Source organism: Protopterus annectens, chromosome 3.part0 (genome assembly GCF_019279795.1).
Source record: "Protopterus annectens isolate FY-2018-M chromosome 3.part0, PAN1.0, whole genome shotgun sequence".
NCBI lineage: Eukaryota > Metazoa > Chordata > Ceratodontiformes > Protopteridae > Protopterus > Protopterus annectens.
In genome coordinates this window covers 267102291-267125102 of record NC_056731.1, presented here as the reverse complement: position 1 = coordinate 267125102, position 22812 = coordinate 267102291, and positions in this window count along the sequence as shown.

Genomic DNA, 22812 nt, shown 5'->3' with positions numbered 1-22812 from the left:
TCAGTACGTTGGTAGTGGGAGATCTTGCTGATACTGCATCTGTTATGAAAGTACCAATTCTGCACTCTTTAGCTAAATGAGAGGATTGTTCTGAGATGTACATTGACCTCCATTCATGGCCAGGAATCATTCAGTCTAATAGCCAGGTCTAACAAATGTTTAATGATCTTGAATTGGAGGTGCCCTGCTGAGTTTAAGTAATAAAGGGTGTGGGTCCCAGAAGACTGAGCAATGGGATATGATAAATATAATATTGTATTACTCTCCTGTTTTCATAGCCTGCAGACAAATGTATTTTATCTGTGCTTTAATTAAGATGGCCTAATGTTTAACTACTATGCCCAATGCTGTAGTTCAAAAAACTTGAAAGCAATCTGATAAGTTATGTGTTTTTTCGGAGAACCTTTCTGTTAATATAACTATATATGTGTTTTACTAGGGAGTACATACATGATCTATATTTACAATGATTGTTTATTTTTACAAATTTATACATTTTCACATTACATCATTGGCTGTAGATGATGGTCACTGCTGATGTGGCACTCTGACCCTATGTACAAAAATTGAAAAAAGGGAGTTATAGATGGATCTAACCGGTTGCATTTGCAAAATATTTTAAATAATACTTTCATAAATATTCTGTGAAAGTATTCCACTGCACTTAAAATAAATGGGATGCATAATCCAGTATTATTAATATATTAGTATGGAGTATGTGCCAACAAATCAACTTCCGAGGGTAAAATGTAGTATAAGGGCTGTTTGAGTGCCACATTACTCATAGTGGTTGATCAGTTTACAAATAAAAAAAAAATCGCTATGAATATTTTAATATTACAGATAGGTTTATATTAATTTCCACTGGGTAATCCCATTGCACTAAGCAATGGGGATATTAACATAAGGGTCCATGGATTTCAACAAACAAAATGCAATATTATAAACAATGGTCATGTAATCATAGCAATGTCATACATTATTATTTTTTTCAAAACTAGAATTAACAGTACACAGACATATATTCAGTGCTTGATATTAAAGAAGTAAAATAGTATATATATATATATATATATATATATATATATATATATATATATATATATATATATATATATACATACATAGTATATTCATATATTTATACATCTTTTGAAAATCGCACATGATTTATTTATCTTTACTCCATGATCCAACAAAGAATATATGGAGAATTACAGTGGTGCCCTTTGTTGTATATTTTTAAAAAATCAAACAATATAAAGTGTGTGTTTTTGTGTGAGTTTGTAAGACAGTGAGACAGACAGATACAGAGATAGAAAAAGAGAGACAGAGAGTGAATTAATTAATGTTTACAACTGCAGAGTATACATCTAACTTGGAATATTTTGTCTACACTCATACATACACTAATATCTATCTATGCAAGTGCTGTGTATGTAAAAACAAATGGCCACATATTAAGTAAAGGGGAGTACCATGCCAGTAGTATATGGCAAATTAATAGATGAACCTCAGGCTTTTATTCATACATACTGTACGTAGCTATGACGCTTGTTACTAAAGAAGTGCTGACATTCCTACTTGTTAATAATATGTTAGTATTGGCCATTTTTATATGTATTACAATATCACTGTGGCAGATAATTGACCATACAGTGCTGAAAATAATTACAGGAGACACATTTATGTGTAGCAATGAATAAGGAATCAGTTACATGAACAGATGCAGAACACCCATATATCACCCTTTATATATATATATATATATATATATATATATATATATATATATATATATATATATATATATACACACACACACACACACACACATACCTGTCTATATATGGGTGTACTTTATATTCATCAAAATTTGTTCTTGCTCAACACCAGCATAAACTATATGCCTAAATGTGAAGTAATACCTTTTCATAAAAGTAAATATCCTCTCTCTAAGCACAAAACTGTCAGTGAAAAGTGAAAAGCAACAAAAGTGCGAGCACTGACAGTACCATAGCTGGGAAATTTATTACAAAAATAAAGAAAAAAATCAAAACAAAGTTACAAAGAATAGATCCTTACAAAACAGTGGTAAGCGCTTTCAGGGATCTACACCTTCATCAGACAACAGTTAAAAATCCCATAATTCATTAAATACTGGAGGTTAGTCACATGATGTTTCAAAATTTCAGTTGTATCCAATAAGCATTAGTGCATCAGTACATATTAGCACAGTTATGCAAATAAAAAGACCATACACTAAAGGAATTATAGCTAAGATAAATAAGAAATGTATATAACCTTGTATGGTGTATAACTATATATAAAAAAACATGATAATCCTAGCGACAACACCATATATCCATATATATATATATATATATATATATATATATATATATATATATATATATATATACACACACATATATATATAAAAAATACATATATATACAATACTAGTGCATCCAGCTTATATAGATACATACATTAAAAATTTTAATATGAAATATAAAATGCTAATATATATATATAGAAATAAATAATCAGACTAAAATACAATGTAAAAAATATATAGAAAATGTATTGTAACATATTAAATATTTATATTTTATATACATATATTATGAAGCATTTTTTCAAAGTGTCAAAGTTTTAAACTTTTAGTATGCATATATTTTGTATTATATGCATGTGGTTTGCATTTATGTGGACTCTTGTGTCTTTAAATTTTAATTGCAGTTCAACCTTGGATTGGTATAAAAGAATTGAATTGCATTGTTTGTGTTATCTGATGAAGTCTTGTACACAAGACGAAAGCGCTTATCCAAAGTTTATTATTAAAGTGTTTGGTACCTTTGTGAGAGCGGACCTCTGTTTGTTGGTGTTTACTGAGTATCTACAATTATCTACAATTATTTACAATTATTTACTGTTTTTGAGTCATTAGATAAATTATCCCACCTTAATTTCTCAGACAATATTTGTAAAACCAGAAATTTAAAAATATGTTCAGGTTCTGTATTCATATTGTGCATAGCAATCACACTATTCTCCTTACAGTTCCTAATATCCCTATAATGTTCAAGGATCCTGTCCTTCAGGCATCTATTGTTCTTACCTATGCAAAAGCTGTTGCATACTACACAATAGGTGAAGTAGACCATGTTTGATGTGGTACAATCAGCATAGAGATTACTGCTATGACCGAATTTCTTCGAGGGATGTGTAAAAGTCCTGTCATTATGTATGTGTTTACATGCTCCACAGTTTCTACACATGTATGTGCCCAATCTATCTGATCTACTGACAGTATTGGTTGCTGCATTACTATAACATAGTCCATTTCTCAATGTTCTATTGTTCCTAAAAGTGAAACTTGGCTTAGTACCAATTATACCCTGTAGGTTGTCAATCGTGGACAGGGATACACATCCCTCGAAGAAATTCAGTCATAGCAGTAATCTCTTTGCTGATTGTACCACATCAAATGTGGTCTACTTCACCTATTCTATAGTATGCTACAGCTTCTACATAGGTAAGACCAATAGATGCCTGAAGGACAGGATCCTGGAACATTATAGGGATATTAGGAACTGCAAGGAGAATAGTGCGATTGCTATGCACAACATGAATACAGGACCTGAACATATTTTTAAATTTCTGGTTTTACAAATATTGTCTGAGAAATTAAGGTGGGGTAATTTATCTAATGACACAGAAGCTGCTGAGCAGAGATGGATTATTAGATTTAATACAGACAAGCCCCCAGGGTTGAATCGTTGAATCAAATGGTGTCACTTAAACCTTTTTTAAAAGTGCGACCTTTGAAACATTGATTCTCTTGAATTGTTAGATTTTTAATATGTTGCAATACATTTTCTATATATATTTTTTACATTGTATTTTAGATTGTCTGATTATTTATTTCTATATATATATTAGCATTTTATATTTCATATTAACATTTTTAATGTATGTATCTATATAAGCTGGATGCACTAGTATTGTACATATATGTATTTTTTATATATGTGTGTGTGTATATATATATATATATATATATATATATATATATATATATATATATTTATAGTGTTGTCACTAGGATTATCAAGTTTTTTATATATAGTTATACACCATACAAGGTTATACACATTTCTGATTTATCTTAGCTATAATTCCTTTAGTGTATGGTCTTTTTATTTGCATAACTGTGCTAATATGTATTGATGCACTAATTGTTATATCCTTATTGGATACACCTGAAATTTTGAAACATCATGTGATTAACCTCCAGTATTTAGGATTTATTCTTTGAAAATTTGTTTTGATTTTTTTCTTTATTTTTGTAATAAATTTCCCAGCTATGGTACTGTCAGTGCTCGCACTGTTGTTGATTTTCACTTTTCACTGACAGTTTTGTGCTTAGAGAGAGGATATTTACTTTTATTTCTACTTATTTTGCTTCTCCAAAGCAACATGGCAGAAGGAAATATTTCTACCATTGCATTTGAACTGAACAGCAATGCAAATATGGTTAATGGCTCCAAAACTTGTCCTGCAGAATGCCTGAATGGACTACTAACAACAGATGTGAATCCCTTATTGAACATAGGGCTGAAAACAATGGATACAATATATTTTGACAACTCTGAACAGCTAAACAACTGTAATACTATCTATAGAGACCTGGAAAATAAATTGTATAAGTTTAAATGGCTCCAGTGGCAACGTTTTCACTTGGAAGCATGTTTACAACAGAATCTTGTCCCTAGAGGGCTACGCGTGTTGACTATGCCAACCTATGGTCAAACATATCCAGAACTTCTTAGGCATTGGCAAATCATAAACTTAGAGTGCAGTTCTAAATACCTGCATCTGCTGATAGACTTTTCCCATCCACAAGAGGACGAGCTAGCTAAAGACATTAATATTGTCTATGGCAGCATTATAGATAGCTATTCTATACAAATAGTAGGTACAAAGCTGGATACTTTACATGAAAATATATTAAACTATGAGAAAAGACTTGCTGCAGTTAAAACCCATAACTTGCACAGGGCTTTTAATGATTTCCAGCATGGGAACGTATTCTCTTGGGTGAGGGAACACCCTCCTAAGAGCCAGACCAGACAGACAGCTCGGGGGATCCAATCAGAAGCTCCACAGAGGCAACGCCATGACGACGTTAATTTGAATGAAGAAATAGGTGACACACCCACTCCAATTGAGTCTGAGCAAGCAATAAGCAATGAAGCAACTGCCAGCTTTGCTGGCATTGTAAAAAACTGTGTAAAGCCATTTTTTGGTTCTAAAGTGCATACACTACAACCTGACAGGAGCGATGCTCCAGTGGTTAAACCCAAAGAAACGAAAAACATTCAGCTAACTTCTAACAGTTTATCTAATGACCTTAACCCAGTGAACAACATGGATCATTTTTTGCTGCAGGAACCCCTGCCAATAAGAGGACAGCTGATGTATCGCAGTCAGAGGAGACCACTGAGTGCAGAGGGACAGAACAGAAAGAGGTTAAGGAAAGTTTGATTTTTAACATTTCGTCACACCCACTGACTGAAAACCAGGTGAGACATTTAAATAAAGGGCTCAGTTTTGTTCCAGCAAAAAAAGCTGATTTAACTGATGTAATTAAAGACCTTAGACTTTTTGGCTGGACTTTAATACTTAAAACTTTGTTTGGCAACACCCCTCATATGACCAGTAATTTATTTAAAAAACTGAGTACGTTTATTCCACCATGTAATGCAGTTATTGAAACATTCCTTACGTCTGTGACCGAGAACTAAGAAAGAAGTTGGATGTGAGCAAAAATTGCAGCTCTAACACTTTCTATAATTTGAGCAAAGATGAATATCATGCTATGATTGATTTAAAACATATGCATTCCATTGAAATAAGACCGGCAGACAAGGGAGGGGGAATAGCAGTGATGGATAAACAGCTATATGTTGAACAAATGTTGCAATTATTAGATGATGGCTCCACATAAACTACAAACGAAAACTAAAACTGGTAAAAACAGGCACAGCGGAAAACCATAAAAACTGTCAAAAAAGTGAACAAGTACTGTCACACCAATGCGAAATAAAATAAAATAAGATCTTTAATGTTTAATGTGAGCGCTTTCGGCAAGCACATTAACTTGCCTTCATCAGACAAACAGTTGTAAAACACTTTTGGTTCTCCTTATATACTATTAAGTTGAATAAATTAATGAGTCAGCCTACTTAACAATCAGGAATTTTAAAGGTGTGACAGTATTTGTTCACTTGTTTGCCGGCTTTTATGGTTTTCCGCTGTGCCTGTTTTTACCAATGATGGCTCCACATATCAGAATATATCTAACATTGTTGTAGGAAGTGTTATTGATAAAGTATCCTTTTTGATGTTTGATGTGTTAATTACTGGTATGATTAACGAGGAACTGTTTAAATACTTTTTGGTCAGTAATCCCACTATACCTGAGATTTATGGCTTACCTAAGATACATAAGCATTTGTCAGTTCCACCCATGCGCCCCATAGTCTCGGGTAAAGGATGGGTTACTGAACCTCTATCTATTTTTATTGACTCTACATCCACTCCTATTTAATTGTGAGACTGTGCTAAGAGATTCTAAGGTCTTTCTTGAAACTCTTAGGATGAAATGGATGAATATAGATACCAACCATTGTTGTTTCTCGGTAACAATGGATATAGAATCATTATTCTCGGTGATTCCAAATGAATGGGGAATAGAGACCATAAGGGAACTACTTCACAGTGTAGATTATAACAAGAACAAATGTGACCTCATTTGTGCTTTGTTGGATATAGTACTGACCAATAATGTTTTCTTATTTCAACAACAGAAATACTTACGGAAGGTTGGTGTGGCTATGGGCACAGCTTGTGCGAATAGTTACACCAATGTTTCCTTGGTACAATGGGAACACACATGTGTTAACCAATAGTACATATGGCAGGTATATCGAGTGGTATGTCAGGTTTGTGGATGATATTTTTTTGCTGTGGAATGGTACAAAGATAGAGCTAAATGCATTTTTCAGTTACCTCACTAATACCACTCAATTTCTTAGATTTACCTCTCAATATTCCATGACTGAAATTGACTTTCTTGACGTCAAAGTAAGAAAAGATGAATTAAACCAGATTAGAACTAGTTTGTTTATGAAACATGTTAGAAAAAACACGTTCCTACATAACACCAGTATGCACCTGAACCACACCAAGGTCAACATCATCAAAGGCCAAGTATACAGGATTACGAGACTGTTTAATGATGATGATGAACTACAAATAGCCCTGGACCAACTTAAATCTGAGTTTTTAAACAGGGGCTATGATGCTAGAACTATAGATAGGTGCATTCTAGATGGTTGGAGCAATAGGGCGGGTAGATGTAGACCCTATTATGATATGCACACTACAATTCGAGTAAGCGGGCAAGTCAATGATCGCGATGAGGTAAGGCATATACATACAGACACAGATAACACACTTAGGATGCCACTCACTTTTGCAAGCAACATAAGTGTAGTATGTGATGTAGTAACCAAAAATTGGGGTATTCTATCCACGATTGACAACCTACAGGGTATAACTGGTACTAAGCCAAGTTTCACTTTTAGGAACAATAGAACATTGAGAAATGAACTATGTTATAGTAATGCAGCAACCAATACTGTCAGTAGATCAGATAGATTGGGCACATACATGTGTAGAAATTGTGGAGCATGTAAACACATACACAATGGCAGGACTTTTACACATCCTTTGAAGAAATTCAGTCAGAGCAGTAATCTCTACCCTGATTGTACCACATCAAACATGGTCTACTTCACCTATTGTATACTATGCTACAGCTTCTACATAGGTAAGACCTACATAGGTAAGAAATTTTGAAACATCATGTGACTAACCTCCAGTATTTAATGAATTATGGGATTTTTTTACTGTTGTCTGATGAAGGGTTAGATCTCTGAAAGCGCTTACCATTGTTTTGTAAGGATTTACTCTTTGTAACTTTGTTTTGATTTTTTTCTTTATTTTTGTAATAAATTTCCCAGCTGTGGTACTGTCAGTGCTCTTACTTTTGTTAATACCTTTTCATACCTTACTCCTGCTTCTTCACTCACTTCCTTACTTATATCAAATTCTTTCCCTTGGCTTTCTCTCTAAATATACCATAAGCCTGCTTTTTTCTCACTCCATATTGCAATTCCTATTTGTGTTATACTAACTTACCTTTCATTTCTCTATAAATTTGCTAAAATTTCGCTAAATATTAAATCATCATCATATAACTTGTATCTATTTTGTGACCAATGTTTCCATATTATGTCTAATTTGGTAAATGATATAAACTGTAGATGTTTTTGTGCTATTTTTGAAGATTATAAAATGATTGTTCTTAAAATATTTTGCAGTATTTTGGAGCTTTTGTGCCCAGGCCTCTGCTAAAAATAGACTTCTGCCCAGTACGTTTTTCCCTGTAAACAAATGTCAATGAATGAATAAATAAATAATTCAACGTCAATAACGTTGACAATAAAAGGTCGACAATGCAGATGTTGACAGGGAACTATGAATGTGCAAGAAAAATCCTTTCCACATGCAAACTAAAACTTAAAACAAAAAAGAGAAAAACATTAGCAATTGCTGCTAATTAAGTATATTAATTCCAAGACTGCACAATCCAGAGGGAAGGGCATATTCTTGCACACCTGCCAACCATCTGGTTTATCTACCAAAGTCTGTTCACAAAACAGATGTTGACATTTATAAATTTTAATCACTTCTGCCAAACCCATATATTTCTGTATCTAATTATTTGTATCTATCTATGGATATATAATTAGTGATTGAACAATCACTATGCCAACATCTGTTTTGGTCAACACAAACAGGTGGTCGATGTGCATTGAATTGACAGTCCCCAGGTAGGGGGATATTCACTTTGCCCAGGGACTGTGTGATCTCAGAGTTACTATATTTAATTAGAATAGGGTGATATTTAGCCTGCTCTGAGGCAATCAATGGAGCATGTGCAGTACATGCTGATGTAAACAATATTACGGGTGTCGGCATAGTGTACACAGACAGACACACACACACACACACACACACACACACACACACACACACACACACCCAAATGTCTGTATTCAAACTACTTAACACATGCCAGTGTTGGGCTAGATGTCATTAAAATAAGATGGATGCGTACTATGCATCTGTTTCATGTCATATACCCGGAAAGATAACATATATATAAAAAAGAGAGGCAGTGAAACATATATAGTAATGAGCTGTGATATGAACAACCCTCAGATGTTTCAATAAGGCCTGAGAGGCTGAGATGTTCCTCCTAGGTCAACTCCAATGGATAAATGAGCATGCCTGTGAGAAGTATAGCATTTCCTTTGGTAATGTTTTTGAGGAGGTGTTGCTAAGGGATGTTATTGTGAATATACAAGGATCAGTAGAGCAAGAGGCACAGAATGTATTGTGAGGTCATACTTCTGTAGTGTCAGGAGAATTAAACATCTACATTTACTTCTTTTTGTGTTTAATCACATTTTAATGCCCAGATAAGCTCCCATGACTGATATGATTTTTTAGTATTTGGAAAATCAGTGATAAATTAGAAAGTGTATGTGTGCACTCTGTCACCAGTACTCATGCATATGACTCATATTGATAGCCTGATAAATCCAGGAGTCTTAAAATGGCACACAGGTTTCACCCAGACAATCCATTACCACAGTGGATGGTGTGTGCAACAGCAACGGTTGGTGTCCCAGGACTGGAAGATATTCAGTGAATGGTCAAGGATGCAGTTGTATCTTAGCAGAATGTAGAAGATGCCCCAAATCTGTTTCACATTTATTTAGTTTGAATGTCAGCGGCACATTAGAATGGGTGTCTTTCCAATAACATTGGTGGTTGTCAATCTGAAGTAGAGCCTATCCCGCCACTCTTTCCCATCCACTTTCTGAACTGGTACAGGTAGTAAGACCAATTTATTATATAAACCTCTACTGGATAGAGACAACCAGAGTGCACCAGGAAGTCATCTAGGTCACCCCCTAATGGATAATCTACATCATCCTGCTGAGAGAAGAAGCGGGAGTGTGACTCAGGTGATGGCAAGGCCAGGTGCACTGCGTTGTGGTCACTGCTGCACCACATGCAGTGTTGTGGAACACACACATAAGCTATGAATGTAAATGTAGGAAAATAAAACAACAAATGAGACAATAACAACAAACAAACAAGAAGAGGTCAAGAAAATAAAAAGGAATCATCGTTAATGAGTGCTACACTAAGTGGCAGTACAATAAAATGCTGTTAAATATGCAATGCTAAACCAAAAACAATACAGAAACCAGACACAAATGGATAATAGAAATACGTTCACCACAGGGGGTGAGATTACATACCACCTAAGCTGTAAACTTGGGGAGGACATTGATACAGTCCATAACTTGCAAACTGTATGTCAGTGAGGGGACATTGAAGCTGGGCCGAAGAACCTCCTTTACCATGTAATGTTAAGCTTCAAGGTGCTTAGCAGCTGATGGCTGACACAGTCTACCACATGTTACCCCCCACAGCACTTGAGGGTCTGAGCTATCTATACCCCACCACAGAATTCCAAACTTAGTCCACACAGGATGTTATGGCCTAGTGGTTATACAGCGCCATGATATATGTCAGCTACCATGTAGCATCACCTGGCAGCCCGTTAGATGCACGCCTGCAGTATTTCAAGCTTAACTGCCACAGGCAGGGGCATTATACTAACTTGTGTAAGAATAAGGCACATCAGCCTGCCAAAGACAATGTGCAGTAATGGCAGGGCAAATGAATATGGACATGGCACCGAATGCCGCCAATCAACCAGCTCTAAAGCAGACAACTCCTAGGATTGTGGTGGCAGACTGCTGCCAATCAACCAGGTCTGAAGCAGACAACTCCTGGGTTGGTGGTGGCAGACCACAGTCTGCCACAGGATGAAACTATTGGGAATCCCTGGTGGCAAAACAGTTCAATGTGCTGTTCCAAGATATCTGACACATAAAGCAAAGCTATAATATATGGTATCATAATTATCTACAATGCAAATGTGAACAGTGAAGCAAGTCTCTAATGGGGATGTAGCTATAACATTAATTACATGTACATAGCCTTGGTGCCTGAACAAATGAGTTTGCCTCCTCTGACATATAAACAAGTTGTCCTCTAGCTCAACAGTTGCTGAAAAACAGAAAAAAAACCCAGAAACATGTCCATGAACACAAATAACTGAATATAGCTGAACAAGAATGCCTACTTATGTCTAACCAACCATCATTTACTACTAATTATTGCAGAGTACTGTCTTCCTCCCCCTAACCTCCTGCTCCCATTGGATTAGGTCACAATCATACTTTTTTAGATGTCTGTGTCTCACTAATTTGGATGATGCTCCTCACATCTCACACCACTCTGGTTCTTCAGTGCCAGGCATCTATCTTGTAATGGGGACCCCTCATAGAATTACCCCAGCAGGTGTTCGTAGTGGCACATTTACAGGAGGTAAGGAATTATTTTAGTCTCTCTTCTGCACCACATAGGAACCCTTGTAAACTCAGTGTCTTCAGGACCCATAGCCATTTCGGGGCTGATATCAGGAGGAAATGCTCCATGTTGACATATGTTGCTTGAACATTCTGAATGATGTGGGCTGTATGGCAGCATAATATAGACCAAAGCTACATAGCTGGGCATCAACAGCAGTGCTGCCTGGAGAACAGAGAGATGGGGCCATTCAAGTTTGACGTAAGATAAAAAAGCTATGCATACCATGTTTTTGTTCATGGTTATGCCATAGCACCCCCAAGGAGATGAGTGGCAGACATTAACAAAATTACATCCCTGTAAAAGTAATAGACCACTCCTTGCATGCACAAAGCACTTTGCAGTCTACACTGCATGTACTCAGGCATGCACAAGTCTCATTGCTCAGTCCGGGGATGGTATGTATTGCACTAAATGTGCAATTCAAAAACATTTCCTCATAAATGCCCCACTATAAGTTATGAACTTCTGAAATATAAGCACCATATATCAATAATGTGCTCACTGTGCTATCTATTTTTATCTGGAATAGTGACTGCATTCTGAAGAAAATACTTTTATTGGTCTATAGAGTAAATTGCTGCTGTAAATTTGCTTAAGTAAGGGTACACAGACCATTGGCGGATGAAATGAATGACTGGATAACAGTACGATTTTGTTCTTGTGGAGATGTTGCAGCATAGCAACCTGCTAATCTGGAGATAGGGAGCACACACTGAGGGCTATGATGAATCTCTGCATTAAATAAGCACACTAGACAACAGATCAGAAGGTTGAGCATCTGCTGTGGTAAGGTATACAGCAAAGTGGCAGGTAAGGAGAATGAGCTGATAACCAGACAATCATATGATTTTTCTTGATGTAGATTTTACCCCACAACAACCTGCTGACAGGAGTTAGAGATTACAGGGGAGGGATGAAATAATAACTGTGAGAAGATAAGACACAGATGCAAGCAGCAGTAGTGCACCTGATGTATGTTTGAGGGACTGTCTGATGTGGACTGGGTCCCTCTGATAGGTGCTTCAGATGGAGGCGGATGTGCTGCAATTCATGAACTATATACATGAATCAGATAGGGTACAAAGTGGACATGGTGCAGTGAGAGGGTGCACCTTGGAGAACCAATAAAGGTAAAGGGTGAATATGTGATGCCCTTGTGGGAAGTAACCCTGCATAAATTTGTGGAATAGGTCAGATATGTGATAGATGTGGGAATTGCGGGAACTGCCTTTATGCCATAAAAGCATATTGTATATAATACACTGCACATTCCACACCATTTGGATGCTGGAGTAGAAACCTTTCCAGATGATGTTCTGTTGTCTATGTATACCTGACAGGGCCTTGATAGCAATGTTGGTGCCATCAATGGCACCTAGAGCATCAGAAAAATGGGATAATTTGTTGAGTGCCTGCATAGTGTTGTTTCGCTCTTCTGTAGTCCATGGGACCCACATATGCTTCTCTATCTGCTGCAGCATAACTTTGGTATAATATTCATGAAGTACACATCTATAATGCATCCTCCATGTCATCAGATCATCACGGTAAGGTCCCTGTAGCAAGAATTATCAAGGCTACTAATACCTTGGTGCTCTTACAGATCTGTATTCCATGTAAGCCATGAGATTCAATGCGAAGATGGCACATATCTACTAGCTGCCATATTGTGTTTCTGTCCACACAACAGTGTTTGACTATATCCATCTGAAGGACATAGTCAAACACTACTGTGTTTCTATTCACACAATAGTGCTTGACTATGTCCTTGAGATGGAGGTGATGGTATTCCTGCCATGGTCTGGCATCACACTCACTGATTGTGACTGTGACCTTTAGCGTGTACTGTTCAGAAATTATGACTGCTACTTCCAGCATTGTAGTGGAGTCTCTGTCTTTGCTCATCAAGAAATGCAATGTACAAACTCACTGGCAGAGATGGTTAACTGTGTAATAGTTATATGTCCCTGAATTGTCCTGTCACGTTGTTTACCCTTGTTTTCATTTACAAGTGGGCGCATTACCATAATGTTGCTCTTTAAATATTTTATTTATTTTTTATTTTATTTTACATTTGTTTACTAGGAAAGTCCAGCTGGAACAAGGTCCATTTACAGTGGAGGCCTGGGGAGAAAAGCTCCATAACATAACAGTACAAATACAGCAAATGACAAAAAAAAATTTCTGTACAGAGGCATATATACAATCAGAGCTCCATGTCTTTATATGACAAAACATAATTCACGAATGACAGAAAATTTCTATACAGTGGCATATATACAATCAAGGAGATTTTTTTGTACCTTAGTTTGATTTGAGCAAGCTTGGTATATAGATAGCATAACTTTGAATTCCCTATTGGTAGTACAAAGCATAAAAATGAAGGAATGGAATCTGGAAAATAATGCTATTCAGAAGACATGTCATAGCATGAGAAAACGTTTGTAGGATAGTAGTAGTTCCTGATAGGGAGTATTTGAGTAGTACAGAATAGCTGAGGTAAGCAGTGAGGAGATGCGGTGTGGCGAGTTAGGAGGAGAGCAGAAAAGATTTTATGTGATACAGGGACAGAGCCATGATTGCAAGAGGTGTGACTTTAGTGATATCTTAAAGTGAGATGGGATGGTGCAGAGGAGATACTTTGGGGGTGGTTATTCCATTCCTAGCAATGGTGTAGGAGAACAGACTTTTCCCTGCAGTGTTATTGGCTTTGGTTATGCAATGCAGGGTTTTGTTGGATGAGCGTAGAGGGCGATTTGCAGAATATTGGTTTAGAAGTTGGTTTAGGGCTGGGGTTTTCTGAGGGTTCCTTATTATGTTGAAGGTGAGGACTAATTGGTGATAGCTAATTAGCTGAGGGAGTTCTAACCACTGTAGTTGCTTCAGGGCAAGACAGTAATGACTTCTAAAAGTGGAGTTGTTAGCAAATTTTGTAGTTTTATTGTAACATGACTCTAAGTTTGTTTAGGTCTGTTTTCCTGATATGAATTAGGATTGGTGATGCATACATTAGGGTAGACAAGAGGTGGGTTTGGGCTAAGGAGATTCTAGCTTGGTCCGATAGGAACTGTTTGTTTGTATAGGGTTCCTAGTTTCTTATGTACCTTTGTGATGGTTTGTGAGATATGGACATTAAAGTTTAGATTGTTATCTATTTCAACCCCGAGCAGCTTAGTGTGAGGGGAGGGGGAGATTGTGGCCCCGTTTCTGGAGGTGATAGTGAAGGTAGGAGGTGAAGCTGCGGTGGTGCAGCGGTAGCGTTGTCACCTCACAGCAAGAGGTTCTTCCATTCGATTCTCAGCTGGAGCGCCTTCTGTGTGGAGTCTGCATGTCCTCCCCGTGGTCGAGTGGCATTCGAAAGACATGCATGAATGGGCGTGTCTTCGTTGAAGGTTGGGCATTGGGCTGGCACCTCAGCACCATAAAAATCAACTGCCAATCATTAGCAGACCGGAGTTCCGCTGTGGCAACCCCTAACCAGGAAAAGCCAAAAGAAAAACAACAACAAGTGAAGGTAGGAGGTGTAGATTTGGATTTATTGGTGGTAAAAAGTAGTAATTTGGTCTTGTTGGGGTTTAGAATGAGTTGGATATTGGTAATCCATTGTTCCACGGAGCAGAAGGATTCTTGGGTAAGCTTTTGAAGAGTGGTTATGGATGGGGCTGAGCAGATTAGGGTGGAGTCGTCTGCGTACTGTATAAGTGATGCATGCAGCGTGGAAGTATGTAGTTTGTTAGTGAAAATGGTGAATAGTAGAGGCCCCAGTATTGATCCTTGTGGGACACCTATAGTAGTTGGTAATAGAGGAGACAGTGTACTTTGCCATTTCACTGATTGTTTTCTGTCAGAGAGATAGCTTCTAAACCATGAGATAGTAGTGGGGGCAAAGGATAAGGTTGACAGAGTGTCTAAGTGTAGGTTATGGGAGACCATATCAAACACTTTTGATAGATCTAGGAATATGGCTGATATGAATTTGTTGTTGTTTCCTAGATGGTTAATCTGATTGGTAAAGGAGAGTAGAGCAGTGGTTGTGCTATGGTTTGGGTGGAAACCATGTTGTGTGGGGGAGAGGAGGTTATATGAGGATAAGAAGTGCATTACCTGGGTGTGAATACTTTTCTCCAGAAGCTTGGAAAGGGGGGGGGGATATCAATTGGCCGGTAGTTTGATAGTTCATAGGAGTTTCTACCTTTGTGAAGGGGAATTATATGTGACACTTTCCATAGATGGGGTACGTAGGTTTCTTGTATAGAGCGGTTTATAAGAATTGAGACAGGGTAGGCTAGTGATTCTGCAGCTAATTTTAAAAAATGTTTAGGTAAACCATCTGCTGCAAGTGTGGTGGATTTTAGTTTAGAGATTAGCTTTTTAACTGAAGAGGCTGGTACAGGTGAGAGTGTGACGGTGGGTATGTTAGTTTATTTTACAATTGTGGTGGTTTTAGTGTTCTTGTTGGATAGTTGGATAGATAGTGCGAGGATAGATTCTGTAAAGTGATGGTTGAATTCTGAAGCTATGCTATCATTATCAGAATTGTTGCTGGGAGATGGGGTGGTGGTTTTGCCAAGTTTTAGAAGGGTATTGCTGGCCTGCCAGAACTTTTGAGGGTTTCTAGAGTGCTTGTTTTGGATGTCTAAGCAGTAGTTCTTTTTATCTACTTTTGTTTGGGTTTTGGCCTTATTTCGTAGTTCATGATATTTCTGTCTGTCTTGGATAGTGTTATTCTTTTTCCAGTTTTTCCAGGCATTGTCTCTGGATTTTATTAGGGCTTTTGTTGTCCTATTTAGCCATGGGGCATAGCTAACTTTAGTCCTGCGTTTCCTGATGAGAGCTAGTATATTTAGTACATTCATAAAAGTAGTATTAAAAAAATCAACTGCCTGGTCTAAAAGTAGAGTTTTTAGTGGATTCCAGTCCTGCTGCTGAAGCATACTGTTAAGAGTTTGTGGATTGACTTTGTGCTCATCCCTAGTCTCCTTGAATAGCATGGGTTTGGGTATTTTTGCCTGTTTACAAAGTAGGAATGTGGGGCAGTGGTCACTCAATGTACCAGGTAAGCAGCCCTCACGATAATTTTCTGTGGGGATATTAACTAGTGTCCAATCTAGAATGCAATGAAAGAGAAGTAATCGCATCTGATACTGGCCGTGTAATTGTGCTTGGTTGTACCTACCTTTGTTGACAACACTGCTTATTACACCTTCCTGCTTAATCCATTTCAGAATCCTGCACAATATCTTGCAAAAGTACTGCTGTATGTGTTGCATGAAATCCAGTTATGTAGCAAAAAGCTGTCATTAAATGTCCTATCACATGTTTTAAAGTGAGTGGTTAAAAACTTAAAAAAAATAAAAGGATCTTAGGCAAAAGGCTAATATTAAGAAATAGTGAACTTGATGGCCATGACTCAAGCAGCTGGTCAAGCGATGTATTATTGCTATGCCTTTTCTTTACTTTTTTTGAGGGGAGAATTATAATCTAGTAATTGGGCTTCCATTTCTGCCATCTGTGTGCCTCATGTTTTTCAAACAAGCATTAGTCTTTAATACTGTCATTGTCCTGTCAATAATATATAATGCACTTGCAAAATGTCTCTCCTCTTTTTCTTCCTTCCTAATGATGATGTTAGTGGCCTGCTCTATATATCTATATATGTATATATATATATATATATATATATATATATATATATATATATATATATATATATTCTCCCTGCTGAATGGCTGGCGTGAAAAGCATGACATCATAACAAGGAGACAATTTAAATAACCATGCATGGCTAAAGATTCATTCTGATATAGTACATTGCTGTCTTTAAATGTCGACATGTGAAATAAATCAGGATGCTGCAAATTTCCTTTCTGTTTGCCAAATGGAGAACATAATTTCTTCATTAGTTTAAGGAAACTGTAAGGATTCTGCTATATACATGTAATGTACAATAGATGTTTAGTTACCAGTTAGGAATTCTTCCTTAAATAACACTACCAGTTACCAGTAGATTTATAAATCAAAACAATGAAAGCTGACAACCTGTGTATACAACTAAATACCTTACAATAAACAATCTCCTTCTTTTTGATATCTGACCAGTATCTTTTGCACCTTCATTTTTAAATGAATTCACATGTTCCATCGGCCTGAGAAACTAATGAGCTTTGAGACCTTAACATGAAATGCAGAATTTGGTACAAAACTTAAAAACTGCATGGTGCCTTAAAATAAGTAATAGTTTCAATTTGCAAACGAAACTATAAAATAATGCTGTCTTCACTGTCTTATTTTGCAAATACAGCACACATTTAAATGTTGTATAATTCTCACAAAGAAATGAAAGGGTCTGCTACCAGCACTCACATTCTAACAGCTCAAAAACAACTACCTCAAAGCCAGGGACTCAAACATCTTGCAATTTGCGAAGGCGTTCATATGCACACAAACGGGAAAGCAGTCACTATACCTTATTCAAGCACAGTATTTGAGTATGAACAAGTTAAGTGATGTAGGAATGAGGGGGGGAGTGGGATTTTAGATTTAAGGTTAGGGATAGGGAACAGGAGGGGGATTTTAGGGTTAGATAGTGGGAGTAGAGTTTTAGGATTAGGGAGCAATCAGAGAATTTAGGTTTATGGAGAGATGTTGGAATTTTAGGCTTAGGCAGGGATAAGAGACTTTAGGGTTATGGAGGATGAGTTTTAGGCTTAGGGAGGATATGGGACATTAGGGAGGGGGGTTTAGGGTAACGGAGGGATAAGGGACTGTACAGTTAGAGGGGGGAGTTTCAGGGTAAGGGAGTGATGACAAGTTGGGAAATGGATGGAAGTTTTAGGGTTATGGTTAGGATTCTTGTAAGGGTTTATAGTTTTATAGAATCAGGTGTTTTTAGGGCTACATAGAAATGGGAGATCAGGCTAGTTGGAATTTGAGCCCTTGTCCTTTCCAGGAAGTGGCAGCGAGCAAGCGTGTCATAAACACCTGTAGAAGACGTGAAATTAAATCTAGTTCAGTAAGTTAAGTTTTCCACACATATTATAAAGGAGTTTGATGTCAAAAAAGACTGATAGTTATATTACAGTTTTTTTTTTGCTTATTTACTATTCTGTCATTCCAAAGAAACAGGAAAGCAGCCTATTTTCCTTTACTGTCATACAGATATTTCTAAAATCCAGTTCAGTTTATGAATATTCCCAAAAAGGTTTTAACGGGTCATTTACTTTCCTTTAAGACTACATTACATCTGAGCTGTCTTACAATTATAATGTCAACAACCTATGTCTTCAGTACACACAGCCCCATTCCTAAGTGCATTTAAGTTTAATTCTATGTGTTTGTATGGATAGCTTTATTTAGTCTATGTTCCTTTAAATTTGTAGTGATTAACCAGTGTAGCTAGTGGACAGTTACATAATGATGTTTTCTCTCATTCTTTGTTGATTAAAAATCATTTAATAATACTGCATACCATGTAGTCTGCTCCTGCTTGCCTGTCGTGTGTCTGTTGTTCTCCCTTTAGGTAGGTTTTCTGATCTAGGCTGAGACTGCTAATTAAGGAGCCATAGATGCCTCCAGGCATCCATTTTTATTTAGCAATAATTAAGATAATATAACATTTATTCACAGTATTTATTGTCTCTTCATACTTTGTTACTAAGGAAGTGAAGTTGAAAAGAGGATGCATGTTGGTGTGTGCTTCACTAGCCCACACATGAAGTCAGAGGTATGTATATGAGAGAACACATTTATTCCATCAGCAACAAGGATTAGAAGTTTAAAAATAAACAAGCTACATTACAAGATAATCCCAAGAAAGCCTATTGTATTATATGCATGGCTTTTTCTTTCTAAATACTATGTTGCAGATACAGCTATAAATACATCAGTATTGACATCTGCCTTAAACTAACTAAGCACATGAAAACATAGTCTTGTCAGCAGAAAACACCTTTGCACAGCCCACACACCCTGTTCAGATGTTAACTGTGTCCTGTACTTCTTATTTGTCTCAGAGTCTGAAGTTTAACACCATGGAAGAAAATAGAGAGATGCAATCATTAGCTGAGTGAACTACAAAGCACAGATCCATATGTCTGAAATGTCTTTTTTTATCAAGATTAAGTGTAGTACATATGGAAAAAAGATGGTCCATAACAGTGTATCGAAGCAGGTTCTAAGTACTTGTTAAGTGTAGAGCTCTACACAACTGTTTCTGCTTATTAAGTAGCTAAAATATTGCTTTCAGATACTGCACATCAAAACTTGTAATTTTGCTCTAATAATTTTGTGAATCTTTTATTCATTTACAAGAGTATATACGTGTAGTTGTTTTTCCCTACCTAATTTCTTTTCAAATGTTGCCATAATGGCGAAAACAATTTGATTTCATTTCATTAGCATGTGCTCTGCTGCTAAATATTTCTGTCAGTCTTCTTGGGGTATGATTGGGCTAAACAAATGCACCTGTTTTCTAATCACAAAGCACTTCTTTCAATTTTTCAATAACAAATAAAAGTATATCAGAACCAAGCAAAACAATTATCTGAATCTTAAGCTTTAAATACCTTCTCAAAGAAAAAAGGCTTATATACAATGTAGTAAAGTGCACTTAAATAACAGTGGAGCAAGATGCACTATAAATGAGCTGAGAAGATGACCAATTGAAGTAAAGAAGTATTTTCTCCAACCATCATGCAAAGGTGTACAAAATCAGAGAGTGTGTGTGTGTGTGTGTGTGTGTGTGTGTGTGTATTTGTAGAAAGATCTGGATAGCTAGACCTGGATATACATGGGTAGTAAATCTTGTATGTCTGAAGCTTTTCTACTTGGGCCTGTACTGTAAGTAGATAAAAACAACCTCAGCAGCAGCATAATAAATAAATAAATAAAAAAGACAGATAGATAGATAGATAGATAGATAGATAGATAGATAGATAGATAGATAGATAGATAGATAGACAGATAGATAGATAAACAAGCAAACAAATACATAAACAGACTATGGTTGTAATTCATAGATGTACAGCACAGAATGTACTTAAATGCACATATGCACACCAAACACTGACATGTCCACATGCGCTCACACACACACACACACACACACACACACACACACACACACACACACACACACACACACAAAAGCACACATAAGCACACACAAGGGAGTGGGGTAAGATGGAGTTGGACATAGTTATGTCCCATGATGGTGCCAGGAGCTTACAGTCAGTCTCATTAGCAAACAGGCTGGTGCCTCTTAAGGTCAGTGTATCAGTGTTGGCACTGTCCACCACAGGGGGAATGTCCATCGCTTCTGTCACTGCTCTGTAAAATGAGTACCAGACATCCACTTAATACTGATTGCTCTTATATGAGTCCGTCAACAGGTGATCCTGGTGGTGCATATGTAGAAGGTGAAGGAAAATTTTAATTTCTCTACTTTACCATCCAGAAGCCCTTCCAGTTTCTGGTCTTCCAGAAGCCATAGTCATTTGCCATGTTGAAACCAAGAGTGAAAATGGTACCCAAAACATATTAATTAATGCAATGAAAACAACCTTGTTCTTTCAGAAGTCTCTCAGATCACACCTCTCTTCTCTCTGACAATGTATTTGTACCAAAATAATACCTTCTAACACCTGATTCACTACTATATCCCTCTACAATATCACTACTTAGGAGCTCTTTCTGACTTGCTGAATTAAACTGCTTATCCCTGCAAAACTCCAACAAGTAACAATCAAAACTGCTACCCTACCTGACTAACTCCATCCTCAGTGATGAAATTGTATACAATGCTGATGTGCAATGTTTGTAAATGACTTGTACCATTGTGTTTAATATTTATTTTCATGCATTGAGACTGTATATACACTGTATATTGTGTTTTTTTCTTGTATGTACTATTAATGTTATTGTAGAGCTTTTCTCCTGCGCCTCTACCGAAAATGGGCTCACCTAGGCCCAGTAGACTTTCCCGGTTAACAAATGCAATAAGTAAATAAATAAATAAATAATACCTGATGTGTATTTCTAGGCAAGCATGGAAGTGTGAGGTAGCCTAAATACAATGTGCAGTAGTGCAATCACAACAGGCATGCATGGACTGAGGGTGTTAGCTGCAAGCCCCTCACACATGGCATTTTAGATATACTATGATATACACATTACACTATCCTAACTGCATGCTGACACCTATCGTCCATAAGTGGCATTGCATATGTATAAGGTGCTTGCAGAGTTTTTGTCAAAAGCATGTGGGTATGGTATTAAGAAGTTGTCTGAGCATGTGCAGATCATACCACAAACTATCTTGTATATGCACAGGCAGGCAGAGTCCCCAAAGCCCAATATATAGCTTACATCACACTGTGTTATTTGTGAAGTTCAAAAATATATCAGTGAAATTGTCCCATTAACATAACTGCTGTGTTACAAAGATAAGAAGAGTGTATGAAAAGACATGCTTACTATTGCAGTGCTCATTGCACTGCAGATAGTACAGCAGAATACAGCACAGATATCAGGACAGACAATGTTAAAGTGTTAAGCACAAAAAAATTGCAGAAACAAATATTCCAGCAATTCCACTTCATGAAAAATCAGTAACTACAAAAGACGTGGATAGCACTCAGTAGCTCACAGTAACACATACTCATTTTATTGACTCTTTGAGATTAAGCACTTTCATCTGCTTTGGATTTTTTCATAATCTAGAATAATATATTAAGCAACTCATTAAATACAAAATCAACAGCCAATAACATTCAAAACCAGAGTCTACATAATCAAATAAATGAAAAGTTCTATAATGTTCTTTCTAAAAATATATAAAAAATACAATAAACCATAAAATAAGTAATATGCTCACAAATGAATAAAAAAAAAATCTACTAAATAAAAAAACAAAAGGATGTGAAACACATAAAACACGTTTATTGTAAACCAGATAAGCTATATATTTTTTTTTTTTTTTTATGAATTTTATGAATTTAAGTATTACTCATGTAAAGTTTATTGTATTAAGTGGCTGATTTCATTATATTAAATGATTTAGAAGATTATTTGAACATTTTAATGGTTTTATAATTTGCATTGACAAGCTGTTATTGTTATTCTTTAATTTTTAAATAATTTTAAAGAATTTTAAGGATG